Here is a 27,248-nt window from a genome sequence, read left to right on the forward strand (position 1 = left end):
GACAGAGGAAGGAGTGATGATCAACAGACTAAGGAGGTATGAATGACAGAGGAAGGAGTAATGGACAACTGAGGAAGGTGTGATGAATGACAGAGGAAGGAGTGATGAACAATTCAGGAAAGAGCGATGAATGACAGAGGAGAGATTGATGAACATTTGAGGAATAAGCGATGAATGTCAAAGGTAGGATTGATGAACAACAGTGGAAGGAGTGATGAATGACAGAGGAAGGATTGATGAACAATTCAGGATGGAGCGATTAATGAGATAGGAAGGAGAGACGAACGACAGAGAAACAAGTGATGTACAATTGAGCAAGGATCGATGAATGACAGAGGAAGTAGTGCTGAACTATTCAGGAAGAAGCGATGAATGACAGAGGAAGAGTGATGATCAACTGAGGAAGGAGTGATGAATGACGGAGGAAGGTGTGAGGAGCAATTGAGGAAGTAGCGATGAATGATAAAGGAAGGAGTGATGATCAGCACAGTAAGGAGGTATGAATGACAGAGGAAGGAGTGATGAACAATTCAGGAAGAAGCGATGAATGACAGAGGAAGAGTGATGAGCAACTGAGGTAGGAGCGATGAAAGACAGAGGAAGTATTGATGAACAACAGAGGAAGGAGAAATGAATGACAGAGGAAGGATTAATGAACCATTGAGGAACGAGTGATGAATGACAGAGGAAGGTTTGATGATCAACAGAGGAAGGAGCGATGATTGACAGAGGAAGAATTGCAGAACAACACAGGAAGTAGCGATGAATGAAAGAGGAGTATTGATGAACAACAGAGGAAGGAGAAATGAATGACTGAGGAAGAATTAATGAATAATTGAGGAACGAGCGATTAATGACAGAGGAAGGATTGATGAACAATCGAGGGAGGAGAGATGAATGACAGAGGAAGGAGTATTGAACAATTCAGGACAAAGTGATGAATTGCAGAGGAAGGAGCACTGAATGACAGAGGAAGGATTGATGAACAATTGCGTAAGGAGCGATGAATGACAGAGGAAGGATTAATGAACAACAGAGGAAGGAGTGATGAATGACAGAGGAAGTGATTGATGTACAATTGAGGAAGGATTGATGAACAACAGAGGAAGGAGTGATGAATGACAGAGGAAGTGATTGATGTACAATTGAGGAAGGATTAATGAACAACAGAGGAAGGGGAAATGAGCAATTGAGGAAGGAGCAATGAATGACAGATGAATGAGGGAAGAACAATTGAGGAAGGAGCGATGAATGACAGGAGGGATTGATGAACAATTGAGTAACGAGCGATGAAAGAGGGAGGACTGATGAACAACAGAGGAAGGAGCGATGAATGACAGAGGAAGGTTGATGATCAACTGAGCAAGAAGCAATGAATGACAAAGGAAGGAGTGATGAATGTCAGAGGAAGGAGTGATGAGCAATTCGGGAAGAAGCGATGAATGACAGAGAACGGTTTGATGATCAACCGAGGAAGGAGCGATGAATTACAGAGGAAGGAGTGATTGCCAATTGAGGAAGGAGCGATGAAAGACAGAGGAAGGATTGATGAACAACTGAGGAAGGAGCGGTGAATGGCAGAGGATGGATTAATGATCAACAGAGGAAGGAGTGATGAATGACAGAGGAAGAATTGAAGAACAACACAGGAAGTAGCGATGAATGACAGAGGAGGATTGATGAATAATTGAGGAAAGAGCGATGAATGACAGAGGAAGGAGTGATGAACAATTCAGGAAGAAACGATGAATGTCATAGGAAGAGTGATGATCAACTGAGGAAGGAGGAATGAATGACAGAGGAAGGAGTGAGGAACAATTGTGGAAGTAGCGATGAATGACAGAGGAAGGAGTGATGATCAACAGAGTAAGGAGGTATGAATGACAGAGGAAGGAGTAATGGACAACTGAGGAAGGTGCGATGAATGACAGAGGAAGGAGTGATGAACAATTGAGGAAAGAGTGATGAATGACAGAGGAAGGTTTGATTAACAACAGAGTAAAGAGCGATGAATGAGATAGGAAGGAGAGATGAACAACAGAGAAACGAGCGATGTACAATTGAGCAAGGATCGATGAATGACAGAGGAAGGATTGATGAACAACAGTGGAAGGAGTGATGAATGACAGAGGAAGGATTGATGAACAATTGATGTAGGAGAGATGAATGAGGTAGGAAGGAGAGACGAACAACAGAGAAACGAGCGATGTACAATTGAGCAAGGATCGATGAATGACAGAGGAAGGAGTGATGAACTATTCAGGAAGAAGCGATGAACGACAGAGGAAGGATTAACAACAGAGGAAGGAGTGATGAATGACGGAGGAAGGAGTCAGGAACAATTCAGGAAGTAGCGATGAATGACAGAGGAAGGAGTGATGATCAGCACAGTAAGGAGGTATGAATGACAGAGGAAGGAGTGATGAACAATTCAGGCAGAAGCGATGAATGACAGAGGAAGAGTGATGAGCAACTGAGGAAGGAGCGATGAAAGGCAGAGGAAGGATTGATGAACAACAGAGGAAGGAGAAATGAATGACAGAGGAATGAGTGATGAACTATTCTGGAAGAAGCGATGAATGACAGAGGTAGGATTGATTAACAACAGAGGAAAGAGCGATGAATGACAGAGGAAAGATTGATGAACATTTGAGGAATAAGCGATGAATGACAGAGGAAGGATTGATGAACAACAGTGGAAGGAGTGATGAATGACAGAGGAAGGATTGATGAACAATTCATGTAGGAGCGATGAATGAGATAGGAAGGAGAGACGAACAACAGAGAAACGAGCGATGTACAATTGAGCAAGGATCGATGAATGACAGAGGTAGGAGTGATGAACAATTCAGGAAGAAGCGATGAATGACAGAGGAAGAATGATGAGCAACTGAGGTAGGAGTGATGAAAGACAGAGGAAGAATTGATGAACAACAGAGGAAGGAGAAATGAATGACAGAGGAAGGATTAATGAACCATTGAGGAACGAGCGATGAATGACAGAGGAAGGTTTGATGATCAACAGAGGAAGGAGCGATGAATGACAGAGGAAGAATTGCAGTACAACACACGAGTGATGTACAATTGAGCAAGGATCGAGGAATGACAGAGGAAGGAGTGATGAACTATTCAGGAAGAAGCGATGAACGACAGAGGAAGGATTAACAACAGAGGAAGGAGTGATGAATGACGGAGGAAGGAGTCAGGAACAATTCAGGAAGTAGCGATGAATGACAGAGGAAGGAGTGATGATCAGCACAGTAAGGAGGTATGAATGACAGAGGAAGGAGTGATGAACAATTCAGGCAGAAGCGATGAATGACAGAGGAAGAGTGATGAGCAACTGAGGAAGGAGCGATGAAAGGCAGAGGAAGGATTGATGAACAACAGAGGAAGGAGAAATGAATGACAGAGGAAGGATTAATGAACAACTGAGGAAAGAGTGATGAATGACACAGGAAGTAGCGATGAATGATAGAGGGGGATTGATAAACAGTTGCGGAAGGAGCGATGAATGACAGGGGGGATTGATGAACAATTGAGTAACGAGCGATGAAAGAGGGAGGATTGATGAACAACAGAGGAAGGAGCGATGAATGACAGAGGAAGGTTGATGATCTACTGAGGAAGAAGCGATGAATGACAAAGGAAGGAGTGATGAATGTCAGAGGAAGGAGTGATGAGCAATTCAGGAAGAAGCGATGAATGACAGAGAACGGTTTGATGATCAACCGAGGAAGGAGCAATGAATTACAGAGGAAGGAGTGATTGCCAATTGAGGAAGGAGCGATGAAAGACAGAGGAAGGATTGATGAACAACTGAGGAAGGAGCGATGAATGACAGAGGAAGGAGTGATGAACAATTCAGGAAGAAACGATGAATGTCATAGGAAGAGTGATGATCAACTGAGGAAGGAGCAATGAATGACAGAGGATGGAGAGAGGAACAATTGAGGAAGTAGCGATGAATGCCAGAGGAAGGAGTGATGATCAACAGAGGAAAGAGCGATGAATGACAGAGCAAAGATTGATGAACATTTGAGAAATAAGCGATGAATGACAGAGTAACAATTGATGAACAACAGTGGAAGGAGTGATGAATGACAGAGGAAGGATTGATGAACAATTCATGTAGGAGCGATGAATGAGATAGGAAGGAGAGACGAACAACAGAGAAACGAGCGATGTACAATTGAGCAAGGATCGATGAATGACAGAGGAAGGAGTGATGAACTATTCTGGAAGAAGCGATGAATGACAGAGGTAGGATTGATTAACAACAGAGGAAAGAGCGATGAATGACAGAGGAAAGATTGATGAACATTTGAGGAATAAGCGATGAATGACAGAGGAAGGATTGATGAACAACAGTGGAAGGAGTGATGAATGACAGAGGAAGGATTGATGAACAACTCATGTAGGAGCGATGAATGAGATAGGAAGGAGAGACGAACAACAGAGAAACGAGCGATGTACAATTGAGCAAGGATCGATGAATGACAGAGGTAGGAGTGATGAACAATTCAGGAAGAAGCGATGAATGACAGAGGAAGAATGATGAGCAACTGAGGTAGGAGTGATGAAAGACAGAGGAAGAATTGATGAACAACAGAGGAAGGAGAAATGAATGACAGAGGAAGGATTAATGAACCATTGAGGAACGAGCGATGAATGACAGAGGAAGGTTTGATGATCAACAGAGGAAGGAGCGATGAATGACAGAGGAAGAATTGCAGTACAACACATGAGTGATGTACAATTGAGCAAGGATCGAGGAATGACAGAGGAAGGAGTGATGAACTATTCAGGAAGAAGCGATGAATGACAGAGGAAGAGTGATGATCAACTGAGGAAGGAGCGATGAATGACAGAGGAAGGAGTGAGGAACAATTGAGGAAGTAGCGATGAGTGACAGAGGAAGGAGTTTTGATCAACAGACAAATGAGGTATGAATGACAGAGGAAGGAGTAATGGACAACTGAGGAATGTGTGATGAATGACAGAGGTAGGAGTGATGAACAATTCAGGAAAGAGCGATGAATGACAGAGGAAGGATTGATTAACAAGAGGAAAGAGCGATGAATGACAGAGGAAAGATTGATGAACAATTCATGTAGGAGCGATGAATGAGATAGGAAGGAGAGACGAACAACAGAGAAACGAGCGATGTACAATTGAGCAAGGATCGATGAATGACAGAGGAAGTAGTGCTGAACTATTCAGGAAGAATCGATGAATGACAGAGGAAGAGTGATGATCAACTGAGGAAGGAGTGATGATTGACGGAGGAAGGTGTGAGGAGCAATTGAGGAAGTAGCGATGAATGACAGAGGAAGGAGTGATGATCAGCACAGTAAAGAGGTATGAATGACAGAGGAAGGAGTGATGAACAATTCAGGAAGAAGCGATGAATGAAAGAGGAAGAGTGATGAGCAACTGAGGTAGGAGCGATGAAAGACAGAGGAAGAATTGATGAACAACAGAGGAAGGAGAAATGAATGACCGAGGAAGGATTAATGAACAATTGAGGAATGAACGATGAATGACAGAGGAAGGTTTGATGATCAACAGAGGAAGGAGCGATGAATGACAGAGGAAGAATTGCAGAACAACTCAGGAAGTAGCGATGAATGACAGAGGAGTATTGATGAACAACAGAGGAAGGAGAAATGAATGACTGAGGAAGAATTAATGAAGAATTGAGGAACGAGCGATTAATGACAGAGGAAGGATTGATGAACAATCAAGGAAGGAGAGATGAATGACAGAGGAAGGAGTGATGAACAATTCAGGACAATGTGATGAATTGCAGAGGAAGGAGCACTGAATGACAGAGGAAGGATTGATGAACAATTGCGTAAGGAGCGATGAATGACAGAGGAAGGATTAATGAACAACAGAGGAAGGAGTGATGAATGACAAAGGGAAGTGATTGATGAACAATTGAGGAAGGATTGATGAACAACAGAGGAAGAAGTGATGAATGACAGAGGAAGTGATTGATGAACAATTGAGGAAGGATTGATGAACAACCGAGGAAGAAGCGATGAATGACAGAGGAATGAGTGATGAACAATTGAGGAAGGAGCGATGAATGACAGAGGAATATTGATGATCTACTGAGGAAGAAGCGATGAATGACAAAGGAAGGAGTGATGAATGTCAGAGGAAGTAGTGATGAGCAATTCAGGAAGAAGCGATGAATGACAGAGAATGGTTTGATGATCAACTGAGGAAGGATCGATGAATTACAGAGGAAGGAGTGATTGCCAATTGAGGAAGGAGCGATGAAAGAAAGAGGAAGGATTGATGAACAACTGAGGAAGGAGCGATGAATGGCAGAGGATGGATTAATGATCAACAGAGGAAGGAGAGATGAATGACAGAGGAAGAATTGAAGAACAACACAGGAAGTAGCGATGAATGACAGAGGAGTATTGATGAACAATTGAGGTAAGAGCGATGAATGACAGAGGAAGGAGTGATGAACAATTCAGGAAGAAACGATGAATGTCATAGGAAGAGTGATGATCAACTGAGGAAGGAGCAATGAATGACAGAGGAAGGAGTGAGGAACAATTGAGGAAATAGCGATGAATGACAGAGGAAGGAGTGATGATCAACAGAGGAAAGAGCGATGAATGACAGAGGAAAGACTGATGAACATTTGAGGAATAAGCGATGAATGACAGAGTAAGAATTGATGAACAACAGTGGAAGGAGTGATGAATGACAGAGGAAGGATTGATGAACAATTCATGAGGTGCGATGAATGAGATAGGAAGGAGAGATGAACAACAGAGAAACGAGCGATGTACAATTGAGCAAGGATCGATGAATGACAGAGGAAGGAGTGATGAACTATTCAGGAAGAAGCGATGAATGACAGAGGAAGGATTGATTAACATTTGAGGAAGAAGCGATGAATGACAGAGGAAGAGTGATGAGCAACTGAGGTAGGAGCGATGAAAGAAAGAGGAAGGATTGATGAGCAACAGAGGAAGGAGAAATGAATGACAGAGGAAGGAGCGATGAATGACAGAGGAAGGAGTGTTGAACAATTCAGGAAGAAACGATGAATGTCATAGGAAGAGTGATGATCAACTGAGGAAGGGGCAATGAATGACAGAGGAAGGAGTGAGGAACAATTGAGGAAGTAGCGATGAATGACAGAGGAAGGAGTGATGATCAACAGAGGAAAGAGCGATGAATGACAGAGGAAAGATTGATGAACATTTGAGGAATAAGCGATGAATGACAGAGTAAGAATTGATGAACAACAGTGGAAGGAGTGATGAATGACAGAGGAAGGATTGATGAACAATTGAGGAAAGAGTGATGAATGACAGAGGAAGGATTGATTAACAACAGAGGAAAGAGCGATGAATGACAGAGGAAGGAGCGATGAATGACAGAGGAAGGAGGGATGTACAATTGAGCAAGGATCGAGGAATGACAGAGAATGGAGTGATGATCTATTCAGGAAGAAGCGATGAATGACAGAGGAAGGAGTGATGATCAGCACAGTAAGGAGGAATGAATGACAGAGGAAGGAGTGAGGAACAATTGAGGAAGTAGCGATGAATGACAGAGGAAGGAGTGATGATCAACAGACTAAGGAGGTATGAATGACAGAGGAAGGAGTGATGAACAATTCAGGAAAGAGCGATGAATGACAGAGGAGAGATTGATGAACATTTGAGGAATAAGCGATGAATGTCAAAGGTAGGATTGATGAACAACAGTGGAAGGAGTGATGAATGACAGAGGAAGGATTGATGAACAATTCAGGATGGAGCGATTAATGAGATAGGAAGGAGAGACGAACGACAGAGAAACAAGTGATGTACAATTGAGCAAGGATCGATGAATGACAGAGGAAGTAGTGCTGAACTATTCAGGAAGAAGCGATGAATGACAGAGGAAGAGTGATGATCAACTGAGGAAGGAGTGATGAATGACGGAGGAAGGTGTGAGGAGCAATTGAGGAAGTAGCGATGAATGATAAAGGAAGGAGTGATGATCAGCACAGTAAGGAGGTATGAATGACAGAGGAAGGAGTGATGAACAATTCAGGAAGAAGCGATGAATGACAGAGGAAGAGTGATGAGCAACTGAGGTAGGAGCGATGAAAGACAGAGGAAGTATTGATGAACAACAGAGGAAGGAGAAATGAATGACAGAGGAAGGATTAATGAACCATTGAGGAACGAGTGATGAATGACAGAGGAAGGTTTGATGATCAACAGAGGAAGGAGCGATGATTGACAGAGGAAGAATTGCAGAACAACACAGGAAGTAGCGATGAATGAAAGAGGAGTATTGATGAACAACAGAGGAAGGAGAAATGAATGACTGAGGAAGAATTAATGAATAATTGAGGAACGAGCGATTAATGACAGAGGAAGGATTGATGAACAATCGAGGGAGGAGAGATGAATGACAGAGGAAGGAGTATTGAACAATTCAGGACAAAGTGATGAATTGCAGAGGAAGGAGCACTGAATGACAGAGGAAGGATTGATGAACAATTGCGTAAGGAGCGATGAATGACAGAGGAAGGATTAATGAACAACAGAGGAAGGAGTGATGAATGACAGAGGAAGTGATTGATGTACAATTGAGGAAGGATTGATGAACAACAGAGGAAGGAGTGATGAATGACAGAGGAAGTGATTGATGTACAATTGAGGAAGGATTAATGAACAACAGAGGAAGGGGAAATGAGCAATTGAGGAAGGAGCAATGAATGACAGATGAATGAGGGAAGAACAATTGAGGAAGGAGCGATGAATGACAGGAGGGATTGATGAACAATTGAGTAACGAGCGATGAAAGAGGGAGGACTGATGAACAAAAGAGGAAGGAGCGATGAATGACAGAGGAAGGTTGATGATCAACTGAGCAAGAAGCAATGAATGACAAAGGAAGGAGTGATGAATGTCAGAGGAAGGAGTGATGAGCAATTCGGGAAGAAGCGATGAATGACAGAGAACGGTTTGATGATCAACCGAGGAAGGAGCGATGAATTACAGAGGAAGGAGTGATTGCCAATTGAGGAAGGAGCGATGAAAGACAGAGGAAGGATTGATGAACAACTGAGGAAGGAGCGGTGAATGGCAGAGGATGGATTAATGATCAACAGAGGAAGGAGTGATGAATGACAGAGGAAGAATTGAAGAACAACACAGGAAGTAGCGATGAATGACAGAGGAGGATTGATGAATAATTGAGGAAAGAGCGATGAATGACGAAGGAGTGATGAACAATTCAGGAAGAAACGATGAATGTCATAGGAAGAGTGATGATCAACTGAGGAAGGAGGAATGAATGATAGAGGAAGGAGTGAGGAACAATTGAGGAAGTAGCGATGAATGACAGAGGAAGGAGTGATGATCAACAGAGTAAGGAGGTATGAATGACAGAGGAAGGAGTAATGGACAACTGAGGAAGGTGCGATGAATGACAGAGGAAGGAGTGATGAACAATTGAGGAAAGAGTGATGAATGACAGAGGAAGGTTTGATTAACAACAGAGTAAAGAGCGATGAATGACAGAGGAAAGATTGATGAACATTTGAGGAATAAGCGATGAATGACAGAGGAAGGATTGATGAACAACAGTGGAAGGAGTGATGAATGACAGAGGAAGGATTGATGAACAATTCATGTAGGAGCGATGAATGAGATAGGAAGGAGAGACGAACAACAGAGAAACGAGCGATGTACAATTGAGCAAGGATCGATGAATGACAGAGGAAGGAGTGATGAACTATTCAGGAAGAAGCGATGAATGACAGAGGAAGAGTGATGATCAACTGAGGAAGGTGTGATGAATGACGGAGGAAGAAGTGAGGAACAATTCAGGAAGTAGCGATGAATGACAGAGGAAGGAGTGATGATCAGCAGAGTAAGGAGGCATATATGACAGAGGAAGGAGTGATAAACAATTGAGGAAGAAGCGATGAATGACAGAGGAAGAGTGATGAGCACCTGAGGTAGGAGCGATGAAAGCCAGAGGAAGGATTGATGAACAACAGAGGAAGGAGAAATGAATGACAGAGGAAGGATTAATGAACATCTGAGGAAAGAGTGATGAATGACAGAGGAAGGAGCGATGAATGACAGAGGAAGGAGTGATGAACAATTCAGGAAGAAACGATGAATGTCATAGGAAGAGTGATGATCAACTGAGGAAGGAGCAATGAATGACAGAGGAAGGAGTGAGGAACAATTGAGGAAGTAGCGATGAATGACAGAGGAAGGAGTGATGATCAACAGAGGAAAGAGCGATGAATGACAGTGGAAAGATTGATGAACATTTGAGGAATAAGCGATGAATGACAGAGTAAGAATTGATGAACAACAGTGGAAGGAGTGATGAATGACAGAGGAAGGATTGATGAACAACTCATGTAGGAGCGATGAATGAGATAGGAAGGAGAGACGAACAACAGAGAAACGAGCGATGTACAATTGAGCAAGGATCGATGAATGACAGAGGAAGGAGTGATGAACTATTCAGGAAGAAGCGATGAATGACAGAGGAAGGATTGATTAACAACAGAGGAAAGAGCGATGAATGACAGAGGAAAGATTGATGAACATTTGAGGAAGAAGCGATGAATGACAGAGGAAGGATTGATGAACAACAGTGGAAGGAGTGATGAATGACAGAGGAAGGATTGATGAACAACTCATGTAGGAGCGATGAATGAGATAGGAAGGAGAGACGAACAAAAGAGAAACGAGCGATGTACAATTGAGCAAGGATCGATGAATGACAGAGGAAGGAGCGATGAACTATTCAGGAAGAAGCGATGAATGACAGAGGAAGAGTGATGAGCAACTGAGGTAGGAGCGATGAAAGACAGAGGAAGGATTGATGAACAACAGAGGAAGGAGAAATGAATGACAGAGGAAGGACTAATGAACAACTGAGGAAAGAGTGATGAATGACAGAGGAAGGAGCGATGAATGACAGAGGAAGGATTGATGATTAACAGAGGAAGGAGGGATGTACAATTGAGCAAGGATCGAGGAATGACAGAGAAAGGAGTGATGAAGTATTCAGGAAGAAGCGATGAATGACAGAGGAAGAGTGATGATCAACTGATGAAGGAGCGATGAATGTCAGAGGAAGGAGTGAGGAACAATTGAGGAAGTAGCGATGAATGACAGAGGAAGGAGTGATGATCAACTGACTAAGGAGGTATGAATGACAGAGGAAGGAGAAATGGACAACTGACGAAGGTGCGATGAATGAAAGAGGAAGGGTTGATGAACAACAGAGGAAAGAGCGATGAATGACAGAGGAAGGATTGAAGAAAACACAGGAAGGAGCAATGAATGACAAAGCAAGGATTGATGAACAATTGAGGAAGGATTGATGAGTGACAGAGGAAGGAGTGATGGCCAACTGAGGAAGGAGTGATGAACATTTGAGGAAGTATTGCTGAGTGACAGAGGAAGGAGTGATGGCCAACTGAGGAAGGGGCGACGAATGACAGAAGAAGGATTGATGAACAATTGAGGAAGGAGTGATGAACAACAGAGGAAGGAGCAATGAATGACAGAGGAAGGACTGATGAACAATTGAGGAAGGATTTATGAACAACAGAGGAAGGAGTGATGAACAATTGAGGAAGGAGCGATGAATGACAGAGGAAGGATTGAAGAAAACACAGGAAGGAGCAATGAATGACAAAGGAAAGAATGATGAACAATTGAGGAAGGATTGATGAGTGACAGAGGAAGGAGTGATGGCCAACTGAGGAAGGAGTGATGAACATTTGAGGAAGGAGCGACGAATGACAGAAGAAGGATTGATGAACAATTGAGGAAGGAGTGACGAACAACAGAGGAAGGAGCAATGAATGACAGAGGAAGGACTGATGAACAATTGAGGAAGGATTGATGAACAACAGAGGAAGGAGTGATGAACAATTGAGGAAGGAGCGATGAATGACAGAGGAAGGATTGAAGAAAACACAGGAAGAAGCAATGAATGACAAAGGAAAGAATGATGAACAATTGAGGAAGGATCGATGAGTGACAGAGGAAGGAGCGATGAACATATGAGGAAGGAGCGACGAATGACAGAAGAAGGATTGATGAACAATTGAGGAAGGAGTGATGAATGAGAGAGGAAGGAGTGATGAACAAGTGATGAGTGAGTGATGATTGACAGAGGAAGAGGAAGGATTGATGAACAATTGAGGAAGGAGTGAAGAATGACAGAGGAGGGAGTGATGATCAACAGATTAAGGAGCGATGAATGACAGAGGAAGGATTGATGAACAACAGTGGAAGGAGTGAGGATTGACAGAGGAAGGATTGATGAACAATTCAGGTAGGAGCGATGATTGAGATAGGCAGGAGAGACGAACAACAGAGAAATGAGCGATGTACAATTGAGCAAGGATCGATGAATGACAGAGGAAGGAGTGATGAACTATTCAGGAAGAAGCGAGGAATGACAGAGGAAGGATTGATGATCAACAGAGGAAGGTGCGATGAATGACCGAGGAAGAATTGAAGAACAACACAGGAAGTAGCGATGAATGACAGAGGAAGGAGTGATGGACATTTGAGGAAGGAGCAATGAATGACAGAGGAAGGAGCACTTATTGACAAAGGAAGGATTGAGGAATGAGCAATGAATGACAAAGGAAGGAGTGATGAATGACAGAGGATGGATTGATGAACAAACGCAGAAGGAGCGATGAATGACAGAGGAAGGATTAATGAACAACTGAGGAAAGAGTGATGAATGACACAGGAAGTAGCGATGAATGACAGAGGAGGATTGATAAACAATTGAGGAAGGAGCGATGAATGACAGAGGAAGAGTGATGATCAACTGAGGAAGGAGCGATGAATGACAGAAGAAGGAGTGAGGAACAATTGAGGAAGTAGCGATGAATGACAGAGGAAGGAGTGATGATCAACAGAGTAAGGAGGTATGAATGACAGAGGAAGGAGTAATGGTCAACTGAGGAAGGTGCGATGAATGAAAGAGGAAGGAGAGATGAACAATTGAGGAAAGAGTGATGAATGACAGAGGAAGGATTGATTAACAACAGAGGAAAGAGCGATGAATGACAGAGGAAGGATTGATGAACAATTGAGGAAGGATTGATGAGTGACAGAGGAAGGAGTGATGGCCAACTGAGGAAGGAGTGATGAACATTTGAGGAAGGAGCGACGAATGACAGAAGAAGGATTGATGAACAATTGAGGAAGGAGTGATGAACAACAGAGGAAGGAGCAATAAATGACAGAGGAAGGACTGATGAACAATTGAGGAAGGATTGATGAACAACAGAAGAAGGAGTGATGAACAATTGAGGAAGGAGCGATGAATGACAGAGGAAGGATTGAAGAAAACACAGGAAGGAGCAATGAATGACAAAGGGAAGAATGATGAACAATTGAGGAAGGATCGATGAGTGACAGAGGAAGGAGCGATGAACATATGAGGAAGGAGCGACGAATGACAGAAGAAGGATTGATGAACACTTGAGGAAGGAGCGATGAATGACAAAGGAAGGAATGATGAACAATTGAGGAAGGAGTGATGAATGAGAGAGGAAGGAGTGATGAACAAGTGATGAGTGAGTGATGATTGACAGAGGAAGAGGAAGGATTGATGAACAATTGAGGAAGGAGTGAAGAATGACAGAGGAGGGAGTGATGATCAACAGATTAAGGAGCGATGAATGACAGAGGAAGGATTGATGAACAACAGTGGAAGGAGTGATGATTGACAGAGGAAGGATTGATGAACAATTCAGGTAGGAGCGATGATTGAGATAGGCAGGAGAGACGAACAACAGAGAAATGAGCGATGTACAATTGAGCAAGGATCGATGAATGACAGAGGAAGGAGTGATGAACTATTCAGGAAGAAGCGAGGAATGACAGAGGAAGGATTGACGATCAACAGAGGAAGGTGCGATGAATGACAGAGGAAGAATTGAAGAACAACAGAGGAAGTAGCGATGAATGACAGAGGAAGGAGTGATGGACATTTGAGGAAGGAGCAATGAATGACAGAGGAAGGAGCACTGATTTACAAAGGAAGGATTGAGGAATGAGCAATGAATGACAAAGGAAGGAGTGATGAATGACAGAGGATGGATTGATGAACAAACGCAGAAGGAGCGATGAATGACAGAGGAAGGATTGATGAACAACAGAGGAAGGAGAAATGAATGACAGAGGAAGGATTAATGAACAACTGAGGAAAGAGTGATGAATGACACTGGAAGTAGCGATGAATGACAGAGGAGGATTGATAAACAATTGAGGAAGGAGCGATGAAAGACAGAGGAAGAGTGATGATCAACTGAGGAAGGAGCGATGAATGACAGAAGAAGGAGTGATGAACAATTGAGGAAGGAGCGATGAATGACAGGGGAAGGATTGAAGAAAACACAGGAAGGAGCAATGAATGACAAAGGAAAGAATGATGAACAATTGAGGAAGGATTGATGAGTGACAGAGGAAGGAGTGATGGCCAACTGAGGAAGGAGTGATGAACATTTGAGGAAGGCGCGACGAATGACAGAAGAAGGATTGATGAACAATTGAGGAAGGAGTGATGAACAACAGAGGAAGGAGCGACGAATGACAGAAGAAGGATTGATGAACAATTGAGGAAGGAGTGATGAACAACAGAGGAAGGAGTGATGAATGACAGAGGAAGGACTGATGAACAATTGAGGAAGGATTGATGAACAACAGAGGAAGGAGTGATGAACAATTGAGGAAGGAGCGATGAATGACAGAGGAAGGATTGAAGAAAACACAGGAAGGAGCAATGAATGACAAAGGGAAGAATGATGAACAATTGAGGAAGGATCGATGAGTGACAGAGGAAGGAGCGATGAACATATGAGGAAGGAGCGACGAATGACAGAAGAAGGATTGATGAACACTTGAGGAAGGAGCGATGAATGACAAAGGAAGGAATGATGAACAATTGAGGAAGGAGTGATGAATGAGAGAGGAAGGAGTGATGAACAAGTGATGAGTGAGTGATGATTGACAGAGGAAGAGGAAGGATTGATGAACAATTGAGGAAGGAGTGAAGAATGACAGAGGAGGGAGTGATGATCAACAGATTAAGGAGCGATGAATGACTGAGGAAGGATTGATGAACAACAGTGGAAGGAGTGATGATTGACAGAGGAAGGATTGATGAACAATTCAGGTAGGAGCGATGATTGAGATAGGCAGGAGAGACGAACAACAGAGAAATGAGCGATGTACAATTGAGCAAGGATCGATGAATGACAGAGGAAGGAGTGATGAACTATTCAGGAAGAAGCGAGGAATGACAGAGGAAGGATTGACGATCAACAGAGGAAGGTGCGATGAATGACAGAGGAAGAATTGAAGAACAACAGAGGAAGTAGCGATGAATGACAGAGGAAGGAGTGATGGACATTTGAGGAAGGAGCAATGAATGACAGAGGAAGGAGCACTGATTTACAAAGGAAGGATTGAGGAATGAGCAATGAATGACAAAGGAAGGAGTGATGAATGACAGAGGATGGATTGATGAACAAACGCAGAAGGAGCGATGAATGACAGAGGAAGGATTGATGAACAACAGAGGAAGGAGAAATGAATGACAGAGGAAGGATTAATGAACAACTGAGGAAAGAGTGATGAATGACACTGGAAGTAGCGATGAATGACAGAGGAGGATTGATAAACAATTGAGGAAGGAGCGATGAAAGACAGAGGAAGAGTGATGATCAACTGAGGAAGGAGCGATGAATGACAGAAGAAGGAGTGATGAACAATTGAGGAAGGAGCGATGAATGACAGAGGTAGGATTGAAGAAAACACAGGAAGGAGCAATGAATGACAAAGGAAAGAATGATGAACAATTGAGGAAGGATTGATGAGTGACAGAGGAAGGAGTGATGGCCAACTGAGGAAGGAGCGATGAATGACGGAGGAAGGATTGAAGAAAACACAGGAAGGAGCAATGAATGACAAAGGAAAGAATGATGAACAATTGAGGAAGGATTGATGAGTGACAGAGGAAGGAGTGATGGCCAACTGAGGAAGGAGTGATGAACATTTGAGGAAGGAGCAACGAATGACAGAAGAAGGATTGATGAACAATTGAGGAAGGAGTGATGAACAACAGAGGAAGGAGCAATGAATGACAGAGGAAGGATTAATGAACAATTGAGGAACGAGCGATGAATGACAGAGGAAGGATTGATGATCAACAGAGGAAGGTGCGATGAATGACAGGGGAAGAATTGAAGAACAACACAGGAAGTAGCGATGAATGACAGAGGAAGGAGTGATGGACATTTGAGGAAGGAGCAATGAATGACAAAGGAAGGAGTGATGAATGACAGAGGATGGATTGATGAACAAATGCAGAAGGAGCGATGAATGACAGAGGAAGGAGTGATGAACAATTGAGGAAGGAGCGATGAATGACAGAGGAAGAGTGATGATCAACTGAGGAAGGAGCGATGAATGACAGAAGAAGGAGTGAGGAACAATTGAGGAAGTAGCGATGAATGACAGAGGAAGGAGTGATGATCAACAGCGGAAGGAGTGATGAATGACAGAGGAAGGATTGATGAACAATTCAGGAAGGAGCGATGAATGAGATAGGAAGGAGAGACGAACGACAGAGAAACGAGTGATGTACAATTGAGCAAGGATCGATGAATGACAGAGGAAGGAGTGATGAACTATACAGGAAGAAGCGAGGAATGACAGAGGAAGACTGATGATCAACTGAGGAAGGAGTGATGAATGACGGAGGAAGGAGTGAGGAACAATTGAGGACGTAGCGATGATTGTCAGAGGAAGAGTGATGAGCAATTGAGGTAGGAGCGATGAAAGAGAGGAAGGATTGATGAACAACAGAGGAAGGAGAAATGAATGACAGAGGAAGGATTAATGAACAACTGAGGAAAGAGTGATGAATGACACAGGAAGTAGCGATGAATGATAGAGGAGGATTGATAAACAATTGAGGAAGGAGCGATGAATGACAGAGGAAGAGTGATGATCAACTGAGGAAGGAGCGATGAATGACAGAAGAAGGATTGATGAACAACAGTGGAAGGAGTGATGAATGACAGAGGAAGGATTGATGAACAATTCAGGAAGGAGCGTTGAATGAGATAGGAAGGAGAGACGAACGACAGAGAAACGAGCGATGTACAATTGAGCAAGGATCGATGAATGACAGCGGAAGGAGTGATGAACTATTCAGGAAGAATCGAGGAAGACTGATGATCAACTGAGGAAGGAGTGATGAATGACGGAGGAAGGAGTGAGGAACAATTGAGGAAGTAGCGATGAATGACAGAGGAAGGAGTGATGAACAATTCAGGAAGAAGCGATGAATGACAGAGGAAGAGTGATGAGCAACTGAGGTAGGAGTGATGAAAGACAGAGGAAAAATTGCAGAACAACACAGGAAGTAGCGATGAATGACAGAGGAGTATTAATGAACAACAGAGGAAGGAGAAATGAATGACTGAGGAAGAATTAATGAAGAATTGAGGAACGAGCGATTAATGACAGAGGAAGGATTGATGAACAATCGAGGATGAAGAGATGAATGACAGAGGAAGGAGTGATGAACAATTCAGGACAAAGTGATGAATTGCAGAGGAAGGAGCACTGAATGACAGAGGAAGGATTGATGAACAATTGCGTAAGGAGCGATGAATGACAGAGGAAGGAGTGATGATCAACAGAATAAGGAGGTACGAATGACAGAGGAAGGAGTAATGGACAACTGAGGAAGGTGTGATGAATGACAGAGGAAGGAGTGATGAACAATTCAGGAAAGAGTGATGAATGACAGAGGAAGGATTGATGAACAATTCAGGATGGAGCGATGAATGTCAGAGGAAGGAGTGATGAACAATTCAGGAAGAAACGATGAATGTCATAGGAAGAGTGATGATCAACTGAGGAAGGAATAATGAATGACAGAGGAAGGAGTGAGGAACAATTGAGGAAGTAGCGATGAATGACAGAGGAAGGAGTGATGATCAACAGAGTAAGGAGGTATGAATGACAGAAGAAGGAGTAATGGACAACTGAGGAAGGTGCGATGAATGACAGAGGAAGGAGTGATGAACAATTGAGGAAAGAGTGATGAATGACAGAGGAAGGATTGATTAACAACAGAGGAAAGAGCGATGAATGACAGTGGAAAGATTGATGAACATTTGAGGAATAAGCGATGAATGACAGAGGAAGGATTGATGAACAACAGTGGAAGGAGTGATGAATGACAGAGGAAGGATTGATGAACAATTGATGTAGGAGAGATGAATGAGGTAGGAAGGAGAGACGAACAACAGAGAAACGAGCGATGTACAATTGAGCAAGGATCGATGAATGACAGAGGAAGGAGTGATGAACTATTCAGGAAGAAGCGATGAACGACAGAGGAAGGATTAACAACAGAGGAAGGAGTGATGAATGACGGAGGAAGGAGTCAGGAACAATTCAGGAAGTAGCGATGAATGACAGAGGAAGGAGTGATGATCAGCACAGTAAGGAGGTATGAATGACAGAGGAAGGAGTGATGAACAATTCAGGCAGAAGCGATGAATGACAGAGGAAGAGTGATGAGCAACTGAGGAAGGAGCGATGAAAGGCAGAGGAAGGATTGATGAACAACAGAGGAAGGAGAAATGAATGACAGAGGAAGGATTAATGAACAACTGAGGAAAGAGTGATGAATGACACAGGAAGTAGCGATGAATGATAGAGGGGGATTGATAAACAGTTGCGGAAGGAGCGATGAATGACAGGGGGGATTGATGAACAATTGAGTAACGAGCGATGAAAGAGGGAGGATTGATGAACAACAGAGGAAGGAGCGATGAATGACAGAGGAAGGTTGATGATCTACTGAGGAAGAAGCGATGAATGACAAAGGAAGGAGTGATGAATGTCAGAGGAAGGAGTGATGAGCAATTCAGGAAGAAGCGATGAATGACAGAGAACGGTTTGATGATCAACCGAGGAAGGAGCGATGAATTACAGAGGAAGGAGTGATTGCCAATTGAGGAAGGAGCGATGAAAGACAGAGGAAGGATTGATGAACAACTGAGGAAGGAGCGATGAATGACAGAGGAAGGAGTGATGAACAATTCAGGAAGAAACGATGAATGTCATAGGAAGAGTGATGATCAACTGAGGAAGGAGCAATGAATGACAGAGGATGGAGAGAGGAACAATTGAGGAAGTAGCGATGAATGCCAGAGGAAGGAGTGATGATCAACAGAGGAAAGAGCGATGAATGACAGAGCAAAGATTGATGAACATTTGAGAAATAAGCGATGAATGACAGAGTAACAATTGATGAACAACAGTGGAAGGAGTGATGAATGACAGAGGAAGGATTGATGAACAATTCATGTAGGAGCGATGAATGAGATAGGAAGGAGAGACGAACAACAGAGAAACGAGCGATGTACAATTGAGCAAGGATCGATGAATGACAGAGGAAGGAGTGATGAACTATTCTGGAAGAAGCGATGAATGACAGAGGTAGGATTGATTAACAACAGAGGAAAGAGCGATGAATGACAGAGGAAAGATTGATGAACATTTGAGGAATAAGCGATGAATGACAGAGGAAGGATTGATGAACAACAGTGGAAGGAGTGATGAATGACAGAGGAAGGATTGATGAACAACTCATGTAGGAGCGATGAATGAGATAGGAAGGAGAGACGAACAACAGAGAAACGAGCGATGTACAATTGAGCAAGGATCGATGAATGACAGAGGTAGGAGTGATGAACAATTCAGGAAGAAGCGATGAATGACAGAGGAAGAATGATGAGCAACTGAGGTAGGAGTGATGAAAGACAGAGGAAGAATTGATGAACAACAGAGGAAGGAGAAATGAATGACAGAGGAAGGATTAATGAACCATTGAGGAACAAGCGATGAATGACAGAGGAAGGTTTGATGATCAACAGAGGAAGGAGCGATGAATGATAGAGGAAGAATTGCAGTACAACACACGAGTGATGTACAATTGAGCAAGGATCGAGGAATGACAGAGGAAGGAGTGATGAACTATTCAGGAAGAAGCGATGAATGACAGAGGAAGAGTGATGATCAACTGAGGAAGGAGGAATGAATGACAGAGGAAGGAGTGAGGAACAATTGAGGAAGTAGCGATGAGTGACAGAGGAAGGAGTTTTGATCAACAGACAAATGAGGTATGAATGACAGAGGAAGGAGTAATGGACAACTGAGGAATGTGTGATGAATGACAGAGGTAGGAGTGATGAACAATTCAGGAAAGAGCGATGAATGACAGAGGAAGGATTGATTAACAAGAGGAAAGAGCGATGAATGACAGAGGAAAGATTGATGAACATTTGAGGAATAAGCGATGAATGACAGAGGAAGGATTGATGAACAACAGTGGAAGGAGTGATGAATGACAGAGGAAGGATTAATGAACAATTCAGGATGGAGCGATGAATGAGATAGGAAGGAGAGACGAACGACAGAGAAACAAGTGATGTACAATTGAGCAAGGATCGATGAATGACAGAGGAAGTCGTGCTGAACTATTCAGGAAGAAACGATGAATGACAGAGGAAGGAGTTATGAACAATTTAGGAAGAAGCAATGAATGACAGAGGAAGAGTGATGAGCAATTGAGGTAGGAGCGATGAAAGACAGAGGAAGGATTGATGAACAACTGAGGAAGGAGCGATGAATGACAGAGGAAGGAGTGATGAACAATTCAGGAAGTAGCGATGAATGCCAGAGGAAGGAGTGATGATCAACAGAGGAAAGAGCGATGAATGACAGAGGAAAGATTGATGAACGTTTGAGAAATAAGCGATGAATGACAGAGTAAGAATTGATGAACAACAGTGGAAGGAGTGATGAATGACAGAGGAAGGATTGATGAACAATTCATGTAGGAGCGATGAATGAGATAGGAAGGAGAGACGAACAACAGAGAAACGAGCGATGTATAATTGAGCAAGGATCGATGAATGACAGAGGAAGGAGTGATGAACTATTCAGGAAGAAGCGATGAATGACAGAGGAAGGATTGATTAACAACAGAGGAAAGAGCGATGAATGACAGAGGAAAGATTGATGAACGTTTGAGGAATAAGCGATGAATGACAGAGGAAGGATTGATGAACAACAGTGGAAGGAGTGATGAATGACAGAGGAAGGATTGATGAACAACTCATGTAGGAGCGATGAATGAGATAGGAAGGAGAGACGAACAACAGAGAAACGAGCGATGTACAATTGAGCAAGGATCGATGAATGACAGAGGAAGGAGTGATGAACAATTCAGGAAGAAGCGATGAATGACAGAGGAAGAATGATGAGCAACTGAGGTAGGAGCGATGAAAGACAGAGGAAGAATTGATGAACAACAGAGGAAGGAGAAATGAATGACAGAGGAAGGATTAATGAACCATTGAGGAACGAGCGATGAATGACAGAGGAAGGTTTGATGATCAACAGAGGAAGGAGCGATGAATGACAGAGGAAGAATTGCAGTACAACACACGAGTGATGTACAATTGAGCAAGGATCGAGGAATGACAGAGGAAGGAGTGATGAACTATTCAGGAAGAAGCGATGAATGACAGAGGAAGAGTGATGATCAACTGAGGAAGGAGCGATGAATGACAGAGGAAGGAGTTTTGATCAACAGACAAAGGAGGTATGAATGACAGAGGAAGGAGTAATAGACAACTGAGGAATGTGTGATGAATGACAGAGGTAGGAGTGATGAACAATTCAGGAAAGAGTGATGAATGACAGAGGAATGATTGATTAACAAGAGGAAAGAGCGATGAATGACAGAGGAAAGATTGATGAACATTTGAGGAATAAGTGATGAATGACAGAGGAAGGATTGATGAACAACAGTGGAAGGAGTGATGAATGACAGAGGAAGGATTGATGAACAATTCAGGATGGAGCAATGAATGAGATAGGAAGGAGAGACGAACGACAGAGAAACAAGTGATGTACAATTGAGCAAGGATCGATGAATGACAGAGGAAGTAGTGCTGAACTATTCAGGAAGAATCGATGAATGACAGAGGAAGAGTGATGATCAACTGAGGAAGGAGTGATGATTGACGGAGGAAGGTGTGAGGAGCAATTGAGGAAGTAGCGATGAATGACAGAGGAAGGAGTGATGATCAGCACAGTAAAGAGGTATGAATGACAGAGGAAGGAGTGATGAACAATTCAGGAAGAAGCGATGAATGAAAGAGGAAGAGTGATGAGCAACTGAGGTAGGAGCGATGAAAGACAGAGGAAGAATTGATGAACAACAGAGGAAGGAGAAATGAATGACCGAGGAAGGATTAATGAACAATTGAGGAATGAACGATGAATGACAGAGGAAGGTTTGATGATCAACAGAGGAAGGAGCGATGAATGACAGAGGAAGAATTGCAGAACAACTCAGGAAGTAGCGATGAATGACAGAGGAGTATTGATGAACAACAGAGGAAGGAGAAATGAATGACTGAGGAAGAATTAATGAAGAATTGAGGAACGAGCGATGTACAATTGAGCAAGGATCGATGAATGACAGAGGAAGGAGTGATGAACAATTCAGGAAGAAGCGATGAATGACAGAGGAAGAATGATGAGCAACTGAGGTAGGAGCGATGAAAGACAGAGGAAGAATTGATGAACAACAGAGGAAGGAGAAATGAATGACAGAGGAAGGATTAATGAACCATTGAGGAACGAGCGATGAATGACAGAGGAAGGTTTGATGATCAACAGAGGAAGGAGCGATGAATGACAGAGGAAGAATTGCAGTACAACACACGAGTGATGTACAATTGAGCAAGGATCGAGGAATGACAGAGGAAGGAGTGATGAACTATTCAGGAAGAAGCGATGAATGACAGAGGAAGAGTGATGATCAACTGAGGAAGGAGCGATGAATGACAGAGGAAGGAGTTTTGATCAACAGACAAAGGAGGTATGAATGACAGAGGAAGGAGTAATAGACAACTGAGGAATGTGTGATGAATGACAGAGGAAGGAGTGATGAACAATTGAGGAAAGAGTGATGAATGACAGAGGAAGGATTGATTAACAACAGAGGAAAGAGCGATGAATGACAGTGGAAAGATTGATGAACATTTGAGGAATAAGCGATGAATGACAGAGGAAGGATTGATGAACAACAGTGGAAGGAGTGATGAATGACAGAGGAAGGATTGATGAACAATTGATGTAGGAGAGATGAATGAGGTAGGAAGGAGAGACGAACAACAGAGAAACGAGCGATGTACAATTGAGCAAGGATCGATGAATGACAGAGGAAGGAGTGATGAACTATTCAGGAAGAAGCGATGAACGACAGAGGAAGGATTAACAACAGAGGAAGGAGTGATGAATGACGGAGGAAGGAGTCAGGAACAATTCAGGAAGTAGCGATGAATGACAGAGGAAGGAGTGATGATCAGCACAGTAAGGAGGTATGAATGACAGAGGAAGGAGTGATGAACAATTCAGGCAGAAGCGATGAATGACAGAGGAAGAGTGATGAGCAACTGAGGAAGGAGCGATGAAAGGCAGAGGAAGGATTGATGAACAACAGAGGAAGGAGAAATGAATGACAGAGGAAGGATTAATGAACAACTGAGGAAAGAGTGATGAATGACACAGGAAGTAGCGATGAATGATAGAGGGGGATTGATAAACAGTTGCGGAAGGAGCGATGAATGACAGGGGGGATTGATGAACAATTGAGTAACGAGCGATGAAAGAGGGAGGATTGATGAACAACAGAGGAAGGAGCGATGAATGACAGAGGAAGGTTGATGATCTACTGAGGAAGAAGCGATGAATGACAAAGGAAGGAGTGATGAATGTCAGAGGAAGGAGTGATGAGCAATTCAGGAAGAAGCGATGAATGACAGAGAACGGTTTGATGATCAACCGAGGAAGGAGCGATGAATTACAGAGGAAGGAGTGATTGCCAATTGAGGAAGGAGCGATGAAAGACAGAGGAAGGATTGATGAACAACTGAGGAAGGAGCGATGAATGACAGAGGAAGGAGTGATGAACAATTCAGGAAGAAACGATGAATGTCATAGGAAGAGTGATGATCAACTGAGGAAGGAGCAATGAATGACAGAGGATGGAGAGAGGAACAATTGAGGAAGTAGTGATGAATGCCAGAGGAAGGAGTGATGATCAACAGAGGAAAGAGCGATGAATGACAGAGCAAAGATTGATGAACATTTGAGAAATAAGCGATGAATGACAGAGTAACAATTGATGAACAACAGTGGAAGGAGTGATGAATGACAGAGGAAGGATTGATGAACAATTCATGTAGGAGCGATGAATGAGATAGGAAGGAGAGACGAACAACAGAGAAACGAGCGATGTACAATTGAGCAAGGATCGATGAATGACAGAGGAAGGAGTGATGAACTATTCTGGAAGAAGCGATGAATGACAGAGGTAGGATTGATTAACAACAGAGGAAAGAGCGATGAATGACAGAGGAAAGATTGATGAACATTTGAGGAATAAGCGATGAATGACAGAGGAAGGATTGATGAACAACAGTGGAAGGAGTGATGAATGACAGAGGAAGGATTGATGAACAACTCATGTAGGAGCGATGAATGAGATAGGAAGGAGAGACGAACAACAGAGAAACGAGCGATGTACAATTGAGCAAGGATCGATGAATGACAGAGGTAGGAGTGATGAACAATTCAGGAAGAAGCGATGAATGACAGAGGAAGAATGATGAGCAACTGAGGTAGGAGTGATGAAAGACAGAGGAAGAATTGATGAACAACAGAGGAAGGAGAAATGAATGACAGAGGAAGGATTAATGAACCATTGAGGAACAAGCGATGAATGACAGAGGAAGGTTTGATGATCAACAGAGGAAGGAGCGATGAATGATAGAGGAAGAATTGCAGTACAACACACGAGTGATGTACAATTGAGCAAGGATCGAGGAATGACAGAGGAAGGAGTGATGAACTATTCAGGAAGAAGCGATGAATGACAGAGGAAGAGTGATGATCAACTGAGGAAGGAGGAATGAATGACAGAGGAAGGAGTGAGGAACAATTGAGGAAGTAGCGATGAGTGACAGAGGAAGGAGTTTTGATCAACAGACAAATGAGGTATGAATGACAGAGGAAGGTGTAATGGACAACTGAGGAATGTGTGATGAATGACAGAGGTAGGAGTGATGAACAATTCAGGAAAGAGCGATGAATGACAGAGGAAGGATTGATTAACAAGAGGAAAGAGCGATGAATGACAGAGGAAAGATTGATGAACATTTGAGGAATAAGCGATGAATGACAGAGGAAGGATTGATGAACAACAGTGGAAGGAGTGATGAATGACAGAGGAAGGATTAATGAACAATTCAGGATGGAGCGATGAATGAGATAGGAAGGAGAGACGAACGACAGAGAAACAAGTGATGTACAATTGAGCAAGGATCGATGAATGACAGAGGAAGTCGTGCTGAACTATTCAGGAAGAAACGATGAATGACAGAGGAAGGAGTTATGAACAATTTAGGAAGAAGCAATGAATGACAGAGGAAGAGTGATGAGCAATTGAGGTAGGAGCGATGAAAGACAGAGGAAGGATTGATGAACAACTGAGGAAGGAGCGATGAATGACAGAGGAAGGAGTGATGAACAATTCAGGAAGTAGCGATGAATGCCAGAGGAAGGAGTGATGATCAACAGAGGAAAGAGCGATGAATGACAGAGGAAAGATTGATGAACGTTTGAGAAATAAGCGATGAATGACAGAGTAAGAATTGATGAACAACAGTGGAAGGAGTGATGAATGACAGAGGAAGGATTGATGAACAATTCATGTAGGAGCGATGAATGAGATAGGAAGGAGAGACGAACAACAGAGAAACGAGCGATGTATAATTGAGCAAGGATCGATGAATGACAGAGGAAGGAGTGATGAACTATTCAGGAAGAAGCGATGAATGACAGAGGAAGGATTGATTAACAACAGAGGAAAGAGCGATGAATGACAGAGGAAAGATTGATGAACGTTTGAGGAATAAGCGATGAATGACAGAGGAAGGATTGATGAACAACAGTGGAAGGAGTGATGAATGACAGAGGAAGGATTGATGAACAACTCATGTAGGAGCGATGAATGAGATAGGAAGGAGAGACGAACAACAGAGAAACGAGCGATGTACAATTGAGCAAGGATCGATGAATGACAGAGGAAGGAGTGATGAACAATTCAGGAAGAAGCGATGAATGACAGAGGAAGAATGATGAGCAACTGAGGTAGGAGCGATGAAAGACAGAGGAAGAATTGATGAACAACAGAGGAAGGAGAAATGAATGACAGAGGAAGGATTAATGAACCATTGAGGAACGAGCGATGAATGACAGAGGAAGGTTTGATGATCAACAGAGGAAGGAGCGATGAATGACAGAGGAAGAATTGCAGTACAACACACGAGTGATGTACAATTGAGCAAGGATCGAGGAATGACAGAGGAAGGAGTGATGAACTATTCAGGAAGAAGCGATGAATGACAGAGGAAGAGTGATGATCAACTGAGGAAGGAGCGATGAATGACAGAGGAAGGAGTTTTGATCAACAGACAAAGGAGGTATGAATGACAGAGGAAGGAGTAATAGACAACTGAGGAATGTGTGATGAATGACAGAGGTAGGAGTGATGAACAATTCAGGAAAGAGTGATGAATGACAGAGGAATGATTGATTAACAAGAGGAAAGAGCGATGAATGACAGAGGAAAGATTGATGAACATTTGAGGAATAAGTGATGAATGACAGAGGAAGGATTGATGAACAACAGTGGAAGGAGTGATGAATGACAGAGGAAGGATTGATGAACAATTCAGGATGGAGCAATGAATGAGATAGGAAGGAGAGACGAACGACAGAGAAACAAGTGATGTACAATTGAGCAAGGATCGATGAATGACAGAGGAAGTAGTGCTGAACTATTCAGGAAGAATCGATGAATGACAGAGGAAGAGTGATGATCAACTGAGGAAGGAGTGATGATTGACGGAGGAAGGTGTGAGGAGCAATTGAGGAAGTAGCGATGAATGACAGAGGAAGGAGTGATGATCAGCACAGTAAAGAGGTATGAATGACAGAGGAAGGAGTGATGAACAATTCAGGAAGAAGCGATGAATGAAA

Source organism: Hypanus sabinus, chromosome 19 (genome assembly GCF_030144855.1).
Source record: "Hypanus sabinus isolate sHypSab1 chromosome 19, sHypSab1.hap1, whole genome shotgun sequence".
NCBI lineage: Eukaryota > Metazoa > Chordata > Chondrichthyes > Myliobatiformes > Dasyatidae > Hypanus > Hypanus sabinus.